At 38.2% G+C, this 15,918-nt stretch overlaps 1 non-coding gene across 1 annotated transcript; it reads right to left on the bottom strand.

Moving 5' to 3' along the window:
* Positions 1 to 14,566: 14,566 nt before the first annotated feature.
* LOC148554993 (small nucleolar RNA R71) lies at positions 14,567 to 14,674 on the bottom strand. The gene has a single exon (XR_015887596.1). It is a non-coding gene; the product is annotated as a small nucleolar RNA R71 (small nucleolar RNA).
* Between the last annotated feature and the right edge of the window lie 1,244 nt (positions 14,675 to 15,918).

Genomic DNA, 15,918 nt, shown 5'->3' with positions numbered 1-15,918 from the left:
TCGTCACCACCTACCGAACCTCCTCAATCCCAGTAGTAAACACAAGTAATGGCATACAAGTAATACATAATTAATGTTTATATATAGCAAGTAAATCAAGAAGCAAGTAAACATGTTATACACTTAGACAATATAGGCAAATGGACAAAGCAAGCAACCACATAGAAAATGTACATAATGAATGCCTGTCCTATTGGCTGTGATATCATATTGTTGGTTCAACTGCCAACCCGACACATTCTTATGGGAATGTCGCCTTTCAGTCATGAATATAAATGGGTACCCTCCCCAGGGATATAGTGTCCGGCTCACTCTTGTGAATCGAAAGAATGTGAGCAGGATACTCTACCACGGTCCTCACATCTCAGCGTAAGCAGAACTAATCCATGTCCTTACGCCTATCGTACAACATCTCATCAATATCCATATAAAACAGTATTCAATAAGTTCATCATTCATCTCTGAGTCCCAAACTCGTCATAACCATCATTAATCCTTGATTTCACAAGTTATCGTTAACTCTTAAGTTCTCAAAGTCATTACGAATATAACACTTCACCCTTCACTCACAACTTCATAAACCTAAGTTATCGTCTTCTAAACTTATATAGAAATTCACCAATATAATTTACCAACTCATCTCTATTAGTCTTAGGGCCTAATTACTAGTTAGTAATATTAAACGGTAATTAAAGAAGTTTAGAAAGATGGAGAACCCTTGAAAAATGAAGAAAATAAATTTTCAGCAAAACAGGGGGTCATGCGTGCGCATGTCCTGTCCTGCGTATGCATGAGTTGAAATTTGGGCGTCCGCGTATGCAGCACCCTGTTCGCATATGCGAGATACCCCAGACAGAAAAGGATACTCGCGTCGCGTGTTAAAAGTCGCGTACGCATACCTTGAAAATACATGTTCGCATACGCATGGCACTGCCATGCGTACGCGAGACCCCCAGACAGAGGAGAATGCCCACGTTGCGTGCACAGGTCCGCGTACGCATGCTATATCAGATTTGAAAAATTTTTAAAGCTGTAGAATTTTAGATTTTTGCACCGAACATGAAACGTGCATAACTTTTTCGTTTTAAAACATTTTCCGTTCGTTCTTTGAACGTCTTAAATTTCTCGAACCCAACTTTTATAAAAATCTATTTTCATAAAAAATAAAGGTCAGGAGGCTAAGTTATGCCTCGCTAAAGTTCGTTAAAAATAAGATTTTACACAAAATCATCAAAGTTCTCTAGTTTCCAAATTTCAAAGCCAAACCAAATCAAAACCTACTCAATTTTAACACAAAATACTACCACACACTACACTTTACCATTCCATTGTAACTCAATCACTTCAACACCTATTTCACTTATTTTTTCTATCATAATCCAACAAAATCAATAATTCCAAATCAATATTTTAATATCAACAATTTGCATAATTTAATCCTTCATATACATCCTTCATCAACATACAACATAATCACATAACTACCATAGTATCACAATCATTATATCATAATTATCATTCTCACATTCAACCACATGCAACTCATACAACCTCATCATAATTTACATATCACATACATAATCCAATCAACTATTTATTCAATTCAATCCTATCTTAAGGTCAACTAGCCTAAGTGTCACGAAACATTACATATTACATAGAGAAAACTGAAATCATACCTTGACCAATTTTTAATATACACAAAATCACCAAATTTAATTCCAACAAGCCTCCAATCACCAACACCACTTCCAAAGTCACCAAATATCAAGCTATATGGTGCACGAAATTGTAAATCACACTTTTCACAACTTCGCATAACTAACCAGCAAGTGCATTGGGTCGTCCAAGTAATACCTTACGTGAGTAAGGGTCGATCCCACGGAGATTGTCGGCTTGAAGCAGGCTATGGTTATTTTGTAAATCTTAGTCAGGAGATTAATGATAAGAGTGATTGTATTTATGAAGAGTAAATAGCATAAATTAAATAATACTTGTTATGCAGTAATGGAAAACAGATTGAGAATTTGGAGATGCTCTGTCTTCCGAATCTCTACTTTCCTACTGTCTTCTTCTTCACGCACGCGGGGCTCATTCCATGGCAAGCTGTATGTTGGTGGATCACCGTTGTCAATGGCTACCATCCGTCCTCTCCGTGAAAATGGTCCAAATGCGCTGTCACCGCACAGCTAATCATCTGTCGGTTCTCACTCATGTTAGAATAGGATCCATTGATCCTTTTGCGTCTGTCACTATGCCCAGCACTCGTGAGTTTGAAGCTCGTCACAGTCATCCCATCCCAGATCCTACTCGGAATACCACGGACAAGGTTTAGACTTTCTGGATCTCAGGAATGGCCGCCAATAGTTCTAACCTATACCATGAAGACTCTGATCTCACGGATTTGAATGCTCTGTTGTCAGGAGATGCAATCAAACACGTGAACCAGGAATCAAAGAGATACACACTCAATCTAAGGTAGAACGGAAGTGGTTGTCAAGCACGCGTTCATAGGTTGAGAATGGTGATGAGTGTCACAGATCATCACATTCATCATGGTTAAGTACGAGTGAGTATCTTAGAACAGAAACAAGTGTGATTGAATAGAAAACAGAAGTAATTGCATTAATCCATCGAGACACAGCAGAGCTCCTCACCCCCAACCATGGAGTTTAGAGACTCATGCCATAGAGGATACAAAATTCAGATGTGAAAATGTCATGAAGTACAAAATAAATCTCTAAAAGTACTTTTTATACTAAACTAGCAGCTAGGGTTACAGAAAATAAGTAACTAACTGCAGATAGTATAGAAATCCACTTCCGGGGCCCACTTGGTGTGTGCTTGGGCTGAGCATTGAGCTTTACACGTGTAGAGGCTTCTCTTGTAGTTAAACGCCAGGTCGCAGCCTATTTGTGGCGTTTAACTCTGGTTTGTAACCTGTTTCTGGCATTTAACTTCAGAATAGGGTAGGAAGTTGGCGTTTAAATGCCAGTTTGTGTCGTCAAAACTCGGGCAAAGTATGGACTATTATATATTGCTGGAAATCCCTGAATGTCTACTTTCCAACACAATTGAGAGCACGCCAATTGGGTTTCTGTAGCTCTAGAAGATCCATTTCGAGTCCGGGGAGGTCAGAATCCAACAGCATCTGTAGTCCTTTTTCAGCCTCTAAATCAAATTTTTACTCAGGTCCCTCAATTTTAGCCAAAAAATACCTGAAATCATAGAAAAACACACAAACTCATAGTAAAGTCCAGAAATGTGATTTTGGCATAAAAACTAATAAAAATATACTAAAAAGTAGCTAAATCCTACTAAAAACTATATGAAAATACCCCAAAAAGCGTATAAAATATCCGCTCATCACAACACCAAACTTAAACTGTTGCATGTCCTCAAGCAACTAGACAAATAAAACAGGATAGAAAGAAAATCAAGAGGCGATAACATCTCAGAGTTTTATATGAAGCTCAAATTCTCATTAGATGAGCGGGACTAGTAGCTTTTTGCTTCTGAACAGTTTTGGCACCTCAATTTATCCTTTGAAGTTCAGAATGATTGACATCTCTAGGAACTCAGAATTCAGATAGTGTTATTGATTCTCCTAGTTTAGTATGTTGATTCTTGAACACAGCTACTTTATGAGTCTTGGCCGTGGTCCTAAGCACTTTGTTTTCCAGTATTACCACCAGATACATAAATGCCACAGACACATAACTGGGTGAACCTTTTCAGATTGTGACTTAGCTTTGCTAAAGTCCCCAGTTAGAGGTGTCCAGAGTTCTTAAGCACACTCTTTTTTTTGCTTTGGATCACGACTTTAACCGCTCAGTCTCAAGCTTTTCACTTGACACCTTCACGCCACAAGTACATAGTTAGGACAGCTTGGTTTAGCCGCTTAGGCCAGGATTTTATTCCTTTGGACCCTCCTATCCACTGGTGCTCAAAGCCTTGGATCCTTTTTACCCTTGCCTTTTGGTTTAAAGAGCTCTTGGCTTTTTCTGCTTGCTTTTCTTTTTCTTTCTCTCTTTTTTTTTCTTTTTTTTTCGCAAGCCTTGTTCTTCACTGCTTTTTCTTGCTTCAAGAATCAATTTTATGATTTTTCAGATTATCAATAACATTTCTCCTTTTTCATCATTCTTTCAAGAGCCAACAATTTTAACATTCATAAACAACAAATTAAAAAATATGCACTGTTCAATCATTCATTCAGAAGACAAAAAGTATTGCCACCACATATAAATAATGTGAATTTTTCTTATTAAGAACTCGAAAATAAAACTGCCTCCTTATTCTAAAAATCTGCTATTTTATTCATGTTTAATGATGATGAGAAAAATAAATTATAGCTTACTTGGAGATAATAAAAACTAAAAATAAAAATAAAGATACTAATTACTATTATTCATGTGACTCCTAAGGTAGATCTCTAATAGCAAAAATTATCACAGAGTTAAGATTAGGATTCAACAACCTTTATTTTGGGAGATGGATGCTCTTTTAATCTGTGGGGTGTCTAGCCCTTCAAGAGACAGCTTCTGGCGCTTCAGCTCCTGTAGCTCATGCCCTTGCTTCTCATGTTCCTTTAGCAGTTTGCAGAGCATGCTATTTTGAACTTGCTGTTCTTCTTTCAGTTGATCCATAGCTTCTTGCAACTTGGTGACAAAGGCTTCTAGACGGGTCCAGTAGTCAATCTGAGGGATTTCTGGGAGGAACTCCTGTGCCCTCCTTTTGATGGAGTTATCTTGCACTTGTTGTCCTTCCATTGACTTTTTGGTGATTGGGTGCTCGACTGAGATATACTCATCTACTCCCATCTTTACCCCATCATCCTTGCATAGCAGAGATATTAAGCTTGGGTAAGCCAATTTGGCTTCTTTAGAGTTCTTGTTTGTAATTGTGTAGAGCTCACACGAAATCAGATGATGAACCTCCACTTCGTTTCCTTGCATAATACAATGGATCATTATTGCTCTTTTGAGAGTAACCTCAGAGTGGTTACTGGTGGGCAGTATGGAACGCCCAATGAAATCCAGCCAGCCCCTAGCGACTGGTTTGAGATCCCCTCTCTTGAGTTGATTTGGGACACCCTTTGTGTTGGTTGTCCACTTGGTTCCAGGGATGCATATGTCCTTCAGAACTTAGTCCAATCGCTTATCTGATCTCACCATTCTCTTACTGAAGGAGTCCGGGTCATCTTGTAGTTGCTACAACTTGAAGATCTCTCTTATTTTGTCAAGGTGGAAGTAAATAGCTTTTCCTCTGACCATGGTTCGAAAGGTGTAAAAGGCAGTTCCAGTCCTTCTCTTCCTATCTGTTTGCCACACATTTGAGTAGAATTCCTGGCCATGTTTCTTCCCACCTTTGTCTCAGGATTAGCTAGGATTTCCTAGCCCCTTTTTCGAATTTGCTCTTGGATCTCCGGATATTCGTCTTCTTTCAGATCGAATTTAACTTCCGGGATTACTAATCTTAGACCCATTATTTTGTAGTAATGGTCTGCATGTTCTTTTGTTAAGAACTTCTCTTGATTCCAAAGTGGATTTGGACTATTCTCTTTCTTCCCTCTTGAAGTGGTTTGTTTTCCCTTGGGGGCCATGATCTTAATGAGTCTTGGCTTGGTGATCACGGAAAAACACACCAAACTTAGAGGTTTGCTTGTCCTCAAGCAAAAGAAAGGAAAGTAGAGGAATAGAAGGAGAGCCAAATTCGAATGGTGGAGGAGAGGGGGGTGGCCGAATGGAAATTTAAAATGGAGAGGGGTTGGGCACGAAAATTTTGAAAAAGATATGATATAAGATATGATTTGTAAAAGATAAGTATGATATTCAAAAGATGCACTTTTAAAATTGAAAAGATATAAGAGATTTGAAAAAGGTAAATGTGAATTTGAAAAGATAAGGAGTTAGAAAAGATTTTGAAATTAAGTTTTGAAAAAAATATGATTGAAATTTATTTTGAAAAAGATTTGAAAAGGAAATTGAAAAGATTTGATTTTTGAAATTAAAGTTGATTACTTGACTAACAAGAGACTAAAAGATATGATTTTAAAATTTAAAGATGGAACCTTTCTTAATAGGCAAGTAACAACTTGAAATCTTTGAATTAAAACATTAATTGTTAGTAAGTTTTCGAAAATCATGAAGCAAAATAAGAAAAAGATTTTGAAAATCAAAAAAATTTTTTGAAATTGAAATTGAAGGATGATAGTTTGTAACATGTTTATGCAAGAAATTGTGGATGGAACCATGAAAATTTGAAAAAATTTGAGTTGGAACAAAGCTTCCTCCCCACCACATTCCTGGCGTTAAATGCCAAGAATGGCACTCATTCTGGCGTTTAACGCCCATTTGTTGCTTGTTTTGGGCGTTTAACGCCCAGCTGTTGCTTCTGGCTGGCGTTAAACGCCGGAAATCCTTTGTCACTGGGCGTTTTTCTAAACGCCCAGGATACTGCAATACTGGCGTTAAACGCCCAGAAAGGTATCTTTACTGGCGTTAAATGCCTAGTTGATGTTTCTTTTGGGCGTTTAACGCCCAAAAACACCTCTTACTGGCATTTTCGTGCTAGTAAGCTCCTTTTCTCTATGAATCCTCTGTATCCTTCTGTAACTCTATGAACTTCTGTAATTGAGAATTAATCATGAAGATAATTTATATTAAACTTGTATAATTATTATTTGAATAACAAATAAACCTTGCTAATGGCTGGGTTGCCTCCCAGCAAGCGCTTCTTTATTGTCTTTAGCTGGACCTTACTGAGCTTTTAATCTAGTCTCAGCCTTGAGCATTCTTGCTCAACATTGTCTTCAAGATAATGCTTGACTCTCTGTCCATTAAATATGAACTTCTTATTAGAATCAATGTCTTGAAACTCCACATAGCCATATGGTGACACACTTGTAATCACATATGGTCCTTTCCACCGGGATTTCAGTTTCCCGGGGAATAATCTGAGCCTAGAGTTAAACAGTAGAACCTTTTATCTTGGTTCAAAGACTCTGGATGACAGTTTCTTATCATGCCACCTTTTTGCTTTTTCTTTGTAAATCTTAGCATTTTCGAAAGCATTGAGTCTGGATTCCTCTAGCTCATTCAGCTGGAGCAATCTTTTCTCTCCAGCTAATTTGGCATCAAAGTTTAAGAATCTGGTTGCCCAGTAGGCCTTATGCTCCAGTTCCATGGGCAAATGACAGGCCTTACCATACACAAACTGGTATGGAGAGGTCCCTATAGGAGTCTTGAATGCTGTTCTGTATGCCCACAGAGCCTCATCCAAGCTTCTTGCCCAATCCCTTCTACGGATACTTACAATCCGTTCTAGGATTCTTTTTAGTTCTCTATTAGAGACTTCAACCTACCCATTTGTCTGTGGATGATATGGAGTTGCTACTTTGTGGCTAATTCCATATCGGACCATAGCAGAGTAAAGCTGTTTATTGCAGAAGTGAGTGCCCTCATCACTGATTAGTGCTCTAGGGACACCAAACCTGCTGAAGATATGTTTCTGGAGGAACTTCAGCACTGTCTTAGTATCATTAGTGGGTGTTGCAATGGCCTCTACCCATTTGGATATATAGTCGACTGCCACCAGAATATAAGTGTTTGAGTATGATGGTGGGAAAGGCCCCATGAAGTCAATACCCCATACGTCAAACAACTCAATCTCTAAGATCCCTTGCTGAGGCATGGCGTAACCATGAGGCAGATTACCAGCTCTCTGGCAGTTGTCACAGTTACGCATAAACTCTCGGGAGTCTTTATAGAGAGTAGGCCAGTAGAAGCCACATTGGAGGACTTTTGTGGCTGTTCGCTCACCTCCGAAATGTCCTCCATATTGTGATCCATGACAATGCCATAGGATCTTCTGTGCTTCTTCTCTAGGCACACACCTGCGGATTATTCCATCTGCACATCTCTTAAAGAGATATGGTTCATCCCACAAGTAGTACTTTGCATAAGTAATTAATTTTTTTGTTTGTTGCCTGCTGTACTCCTTGGGTATGAATCTTGCGGCTTTATAGTTTGCAATGTCTGCAAACCATGGTATTTCCTGAATGGCAAACAATTGCTCATCCGGAAAGGTTTTAGAGATCTCAATAGAGAGGGAGGACGCCCCTTCTACTGGTTCTATCCGGGACAGATGATCAGCCACTTTGTTCTCTGTCCCTTTTCTGTCTCTTATTTCTATATCAAACTCTTGTAGAAGCAACACCCATCTTATGAGCCTGGGTTTTGAATCCTGCTTTGTAAGTAGATATTTAAGAGCAGCATGGTCAGTGTATACAATCACTTTTGATCCTACTAAGTATGATCTAAACTTGTCAATGGCATAGACCACTGCAAGCAACTCCTTTTCTGTGGTTATGTAATTTTTTTGTGCATCATTTAAAACACGGCTAGCATAATAAATGACATGTAGAAGCTTGTTATGCCTCTTTCCCAGTACTGCACCAATGGCATGGTCACTGGCATCACACATTAGTTCGAATGGTAATGTCCAGTCTGGAGCAGAAATAAATGGTGCTGTGACCAGCTTAGCTTTCAGAGTTTCAAACGCCTGCAGACACTCTGTGTCAAACACAAATGGCGTGTCAGCAGCTAGCAGATTGCTCAGAGGTTTTGCAATTTTTGAAAAATCCTTTATAAATCTCCTATCCTGCATGCCCCAGAAAGCTTCTGATTGCCTTAACATTGGCAGGTGGTGGTAATTTTTCAATTACTTCCACTTTAGCTTGATCCACCTCTATTCCCTTATTTGAAATTTTATGCCCAAGGACAATTCCTTCAGTCACCATAAAGTGACATTTTTCCCAATTTAAAACTAGGTTGGTCTTTTGGCATCTTTTCAGAACAAGTGCTAAATGGTCAAGGCAGGACCTGAATGAGTCTCCAAATACTGAAAAGTCATCCATGGAGACTTCTAGAAATTTTTCTACCATATCAGAGAAGATAGAGAGCATGCACCTTTGAAAGGTTGCAGGTGCATTGCACATACCAAAATGCATCCTTCTGTAGGCAAACACTCCAGAAGGACATGTGAATGCTGTTTTCTCTTGGTCTTGAGGATCTACTGCAATTTGATTGTAACCTGAATAGCCATCCAAAAAGCAGTAATATTCATGACCTGCTAGTCTCTCTAGCATCTGGTCTATGAATGGTAAAGGAAATTGATCCTTCCTGGTGGCTGTATTGAGCCTTCTGTAATCAATACACATACGCCACCCTGTAATTGTTCTTGTAGGAACCAGTTCATTCTTTTCATTATGAACCACTGTCATGCCTCCCTTCTTGGGGACAACTTGGACAGGGCTCACCCAGGGACTATCAGAAATAGGATAAATAATCCCAACCTCTAGTAACTTGGTGACCTCTTTCTACACCACCTCCTTCATGGCTGGATTTAGCCGCCTTTGTGGTTGAACCACTGGCTTAGCATCGTCCTCCAATAGGATCTTGTGCATGCATCTTGCTGGGCTGATGCCTTTAAGATCATTTATGGACCACCCAAGAGCTGTCTTGTGTGTCCTTAGCACTTGAAGTAGTGCTTTCTCTTCCTGTGGATTTAAAGCAGAGCTTATGATCACCGGAAAAGTATCACCTTCTCCCAGAAATGCATATTTCAGGGATGGTGGTAGTGGTTTGAACTCGGGTTTAGGAGGTTTCTCCTCTTCCTGAGAAATTTTCAAAGGATATTTTATTTCCTCTGATTCCTCCAAATCAGGCTGAACATCCTTAAAGATGTCTTCTAGCTTTGATTCAAGACTCTCAGCCATGTTGATCTCCTTTACCAGGTAGTCAATAATATCAACACTCATGCAGTCTTTTGATGTGTCTGGATGCTTCATTGCCTCAACAGCATTCAGCCTGAACTTATCCCCATTGACTCTCAAGGTCACTTCCCCTTTTTGGACATCAATGAGGGTTCGTCCAGTTGCTAGGAAAGGTCTTCCTAGAATGAGAGTTACACTTTTGTGCTCCTCCATTTCCAGCACTACAAAGTCAGTGGGAAAGGCAAATGGCCCAACCTTGACAATCATGTCCTCAATTATGCCTGATGGATATTTAATAGAGCCATCAGCAAGTTGAAGACATATCTGGGTTGGTTTGACCTCTTCAGTCAAGCCAAGCTTTCTGATAGTGGATGCAGAGATCAGATTGATACTTGTCCCAAGGTCACATAGAGCTATCTTGGTACAAGTACCCTCTAATGTGCATGGTATCATAAAGCTTCCGAAATCCTTAAGCTTTTCTGGTAAGCTTGTTAGAATGACTGCACTGCATTCTTCAATGAGAAAAACTTTTTTCTGTTTCTCTCCAATCCTTCTTATGACTTAAGATCTCTTTCATGAACTTAGCATAAGAGGATATTTGCTCAAGTGCCTCTGCAAACGGAATCTTTATTTCAAGAGTCCTGAGATAGTCTGCAAAGCAGGCAAATTGTTTATCCTGTTCCGCTTGGCGGAGTTTCTGAGGATAAGGCATTTTGGCTTTATATTCTTCAACCTTAGTTGCTGCAGGTTTATTTCCTACAGAGGCAGGTTGAGAAGCCTTCTTGAGGGAGTTATTATCAGCACTTGCAGGTGTCTGATCCCTCACTGGCGTTTGAACGCCAGAACTGGACATGGATTGGGCGTTTAACGCCAGTTTTTCACCCTTTTCTGGCATTTGAACGCCAGACTTATTCCTTTCTGGGCTCTTACTGTTTGATGAGCGGATAATTTATACAATTTTTGGCATTATTTTTACATAGTTTTCAGTATGATTTAGTTAGTTTTTAGTATTTTTTATTAGTTTTTAATTAAAATTCACATTTTTGGACTTTACTATGAGTTTGTGTGTTTTTTTGTGATTTCAAATATTTTCTGGCTGAAATAGAGGGACTTGAGCAAAAATCAAATTCAGAGGTTGAAGAAGGACTGCAGATGCTGTTGGATTCTGACTTCCCTGCACTCAAAGTGGATTTTCTGGAGCTACAGAACTCCAAATGGCGCGCTTCCAATTGCGTTGGAAAGTAGACATCCAGGGATTTCCAGCAATATATAATAGTCCATACTTTACCCAAGTTTAGATGACGCAAACTGGCATTGAACGCCAGTTCCATGTTGCAGTCTGGCGTTCAGCACCAGAAACAAGTTGCAAAGTGGAGTTCAACGCCAGAAACACGTTACAAACTGGCGTTCAACTCCAAGAATGACCTCTCCACGTGTAAACTTCAAGCTCAGCCCAAGCACACACCAAGTGGGCCCCGGAAGTGGATTTCTGCATCAATTACTTACTTCTGTAAACCCTAGTAGCTAGTCTAGTATAAATAGGATTTTTTACTATTATATTTACATCTTTGGATTATCTTTAGTTTCATCTTTAGATCACGTTTGGGGGTTGGCCATTCGACCATGCCTGGACCTTATCACTTATGTATTTTCAACGGTAGAGTTTCTACACACCATAGATTAAGGTGTGGAGCTCTGCTGTTCCTCAAGGATTAATGCAAAGTACTACTGTTTTTCTATTCAATTCAACTTATTCCGCTTCTAAGATATTTATTCGCACTTCAACATGAATGTGATGATCGTGACAAAGTCATCATCATTCCCCTATGAACGTGTGCCTGACAACCACTTCCGTTCTACCTTCGATTGAATAGATATCTCTTGGATATCTAATACAGGGGACCGAGTCTGAGTTATTAGCATCTTCGTGGTATAAGTTAGAACCCATGGATGGCCATTCCTGAGATCTGGAAAGTCTAAACCTTGTCTGTGGTATTCCGAGTAGGATCTGGGAAGGGATGGCTATGACGAGCTTCAAACTCGCGAGTGCTGGGCGTAGTGACAGACGTAAAAGGATAGTAAATCCTATTCCAGTATGATCGAGAACCGACAGATGATTAGCCATGCAGTGACAGCACATTGGACCATTTTCACAGAAGGATGGGATGTAGCCATTGACAACGGTGATGCCCTACATACAGCTTGCCATGGAAAGGAGTAGGATTGATTGGATGAAGACAGCAGGAAAGCAGAGATCAGAGGAACGAAAGCATCTCTATACGCTTATCTGAAATTCTCACCAATGAATTACATAAGTACCACTATCCTATTTTATATTATATTTTATTTTCATCCACTATAATTTCTTAATACAATTTAATCCGCCTGACTGAGATTTACAAGGTAACCATAACTTGCTTCAAGCCGACAATCTCTGTGGGATCGACCCTTACTCACGTAAGGTTTATTACTTGGACGACTCAGTGCACTTGCTGGTTAGTTGTACGAAGTTGTGAAACAGATATAAGATCATGAACGTGCGTATTGAGTTTTTAGCGCCGTTACCAAGGAATGGAATGATCACGATTTCGCACACCAAGTTTTTGGCGCCGTTGCCGGGGATTGTTCGAGTTTGGACAACTGACGGTTCATCTTGTTGCTCAGATTAGGTAATTTTCTTCTTGTTTCAACTTTTATTTGGTTTTCAAAAACTTTTTCAAAAATTTTTCTTTGTTTTCGTTTTTCTTAAAATAAATTTTCAAAAAAAAAATTCTTCTTTTTCGTTTTTCCCAATTAATTTTTGAAAAAAAAATTCTAAAAAAATTTAATAAAATCATAAAATCCAAAAATAATTTTTGTGTTGCTTGTTTGAGTCTAGTGTCAATTTTTTAAGTTTGGTGTCAATTGCATCTTTTTAATTTTTCTAAAAATTTTCGAAAATTCATGCATTCATAGTGTTCTTCATGATCTTCAAGTTGTTCCTGGCCAGTCTTCTTGTTTGATCTTCATGTTTTCTTGTTTTGTGTCTTTTGTTGTTTTTCATATGCATTCTTGAATTCTTAGTGTCTAAAAATTAAAAATTTTTAAGTTTGGTGTCTGACATGTTTTCTTTTCTTGAAAATTTTTCAAAAATAAGTTCTTGGTGTTCATCTTGACATTCAAAGTGTTCTTGGTGTTCATCTTGACATTCATAGTGTTCTTGCATGCATCACATGTTTTGATCCAAAATTTTCATACATTGAGTCAATTTTGTGTTTTTCTCTCTCATCATTAAAAATTCAAAAAAAAAATATCTTTCCCTTTTTCACTCATAAATTTTCGAAAATTTGAGTTGACTTTTTCAAAACTTTTTAAAATTTAGTTGTTTCTTATGAGTCAAATCAAATTTTCAATTTGAAAATCCTATCTTTTTCAAAATCTTTTTCAAAAATCAAATCTTTTTCATTTTTTCTTATTTATTTTCGAAAATTATAAAAATATTTTTCAAAAATCTTTTTCTTAATTCTATCTCATAATTTTCGAAGATATTATCAACAATTAATGTGATTGATTCAAAAATATTAAGTTGTTACTTGCCTATTAAGAAAGGTTCAACCTTTAAATTTTAAAATCTTATCTTTTAGTTTCTTGTTAGTCAAGTAATCAACTTTAATTTTCAAAATCAAATATTTTTAAATTTTTTTCAAATCTTTTTCAAAATAAGTTTCAATCAATCATATCTTTTTGTTTCAATCATATCCCTTTTTTATTTCAATCATATCTTTTTCAAATTCAATTTCAAAATCTTTTCTAACTTCTTTCCTAACCTCTTATCCTTTTTTTAAATTTGATTTTCAAATCTTTTTCAATCAATCTTATCTTTTTGTTTCAATCATATCTTTTTCAAAACTACCTAACTAATTCAATCTCTCTTAAATTTTCGAAAATACCTCCCTCTTTTTCAAAAATTCTTTTTAATTAATTAATTGTTTTAAATTTTAATTTTAATTTTATTCTTCCTTTAATTTTCGAAAATCATTAACTCCTTTTTAAAATTTATTTTCGAAAATTTCTCTCTCTCATCTTATTCTATTTATTTATTCATCTACTAACACTTCTCTTCCATCCAAAAAATTCGAACACCACCTCCCTCTCTGTGTTCGAGTTTTTCCTCTTCTCTTCTTTACATTACATTATTTTCTTCTTCTACTCACACAAAGGAATCTCTATACTGTGACAGAGGATTTCATATTTTCTTTGTTATTCCCTTCTTTGTCATATGAGAAGGAGCAAGGACAAAAACATTCTTGTTGAAGCAGATCCTGAACCTGAAAGGACTATGAAAAGGAAACTAAAAGAAGTTAAAATACAACAATCCAGAGACAACCTTACAGGAATTTTCGAACAGGAAGAGGAGATGGCAGCCGAAAATAATAATAATGAAAGGAGGATGCTTGGTGACTTTACTGCACCTAATTCCAATTTACATGGAAGAAGCATCTCCATTCCTGCCATTGGAGCAAACAATTTTGAGCTGAAACCTCAATTAGTTTCTCTGATGCAGTAGAACTGCAAGTTTCATGGACTTCCATCTGAAGATACTTTTCAGTTCTTAACTGAATTCTTGCAAATCTGTGATACTGTTAAGACCAATGGGGTTGATCCCGAGGTCTACAGGCTTATGCTTTTCCTGTTTGCTGTAAGAGACAGAGCTAGAGTGTGGTTAGACTCTCAACCCAAAGATAGCCTGAACTCTTGGGATAAGCTGGTCACGGCTTTCTTAGCCAAGTTCTTCCCTCCTCAAAAGCTGATAAGCTTAGAGTGGATGTTCAAACCTTCAGACAGAAAGAAGGTGAATCCCTCTATGAAGCTTGGGAGAGATATAAGCAACTGACCAAAAAGTGTCCTTCTGACATGCTTTCAGAATGGACCATCCTGGATATATTCTATGATGGTCTGTCTGAATTAGCTAAGATGTCATTGGATACTTCTGCAGGTGGATCCATTCACCTAAAGAAAACACCTGCAGAAGCTCAAAAACTCATTGACATGGTTGCTAATAACCAGTTCATGTACACTTCTGAGAGGAATCCTGTGAGTAATGGGACGCCTCAGAAGAAGGGAGTTCTTGAAATTGATACTCTGAATGCCATATTGGCTCAGAACAAAATATTGACTCAGCAAGTCAATATGATTTCTCAGAGTCTGAATGGAATGCAAGCTGCATCCAACAGTACTCAAGAGGCATCTTCTGAGGAAGAAGCTTATGATCCTGAGAACCCTGCAATAGCAGAGGTGAATTACATGGGTGAAACCTATGGAAACACCTATAATCCCTCATGGAGAAATCACCCAAATCTCTCATGGAAGGATCAACAAAAGCCTCAACAAGGCTTTAATAATGGTGGAAGAAACAGGTTTAGCAATAGCAATCCTTTTCCATCATCCACTCAGCAAAAGACAGAGAGTTCTGAGCAGAATCCATCTAGCTTGGCAAATATAGTCTCTAATCTATCTAAGGCCACTCTAAGTTTCATGGATAAAACAAGGTCCTCCTTAGAAATTTGGAAGCACAAGTGGGCCAGCTGAGTAAAAGGATCACTGAAACCCTTCCTAGTACTCTCCCAAGCAATACAGAAGAAAACCCAAAAGGAGAGTGCAAGGCCATTGAATTGATCATCATGGCCGAACCTACAAGGGAGGGAGAGGACGTGAACCCCAGTGAGGAAGACCTCCTGGGACGTCCAGAGATCAATAAGGAGTTTCCCTCTGAGGAACCAAAGGACTCTGAGGCTCATCTAGAGACCATAGAGATTCCATTAAACCTACTTATACCATTCATGAGCTCTGATGAGTATTCTTCTTCTGAAGAGAATGAAGATGTTACTGAAGAGCAAGTTGCCAAGTACATTAGTGCTATCATGAAGCTGAATACCAAATTATTTGGTAATGAGACTTGGGAAGATGAACCTCCCTTGCTCACCAATGAACTGAGTGATCTGGATCAACTGAGATTGCCTCAGAAGAAACAGGATCCTGAAAAGTTCTTAATACCTTGTACCATAGGCACCATGACCTTTGAGAAAGCTCTTTTTGACCTTGGATCAGGGATAAACCTCATGCCACTCTCTGTAATGGAAAAACTGGGAATCTTTGAGGTGCAA

Source organism: Arachis ipaensis, chromosome B6, assembly GCF_059453495.1.
Source record: "Arachis ipaensis isolate K30076 ecotype BB chromosome B6, ASM5945349v1, whole genome shotgun sequence".
NCBI classification, from domain to species: Eukaryota; Viridiplantae; Streptophyta; class Magnoliopsida; order Fabales; family Fabaceae; genus Arachis; species Arachis ipaensis.
This window is presented reverse-complemented; position numbering and strand designations above follow the sequence as displayed.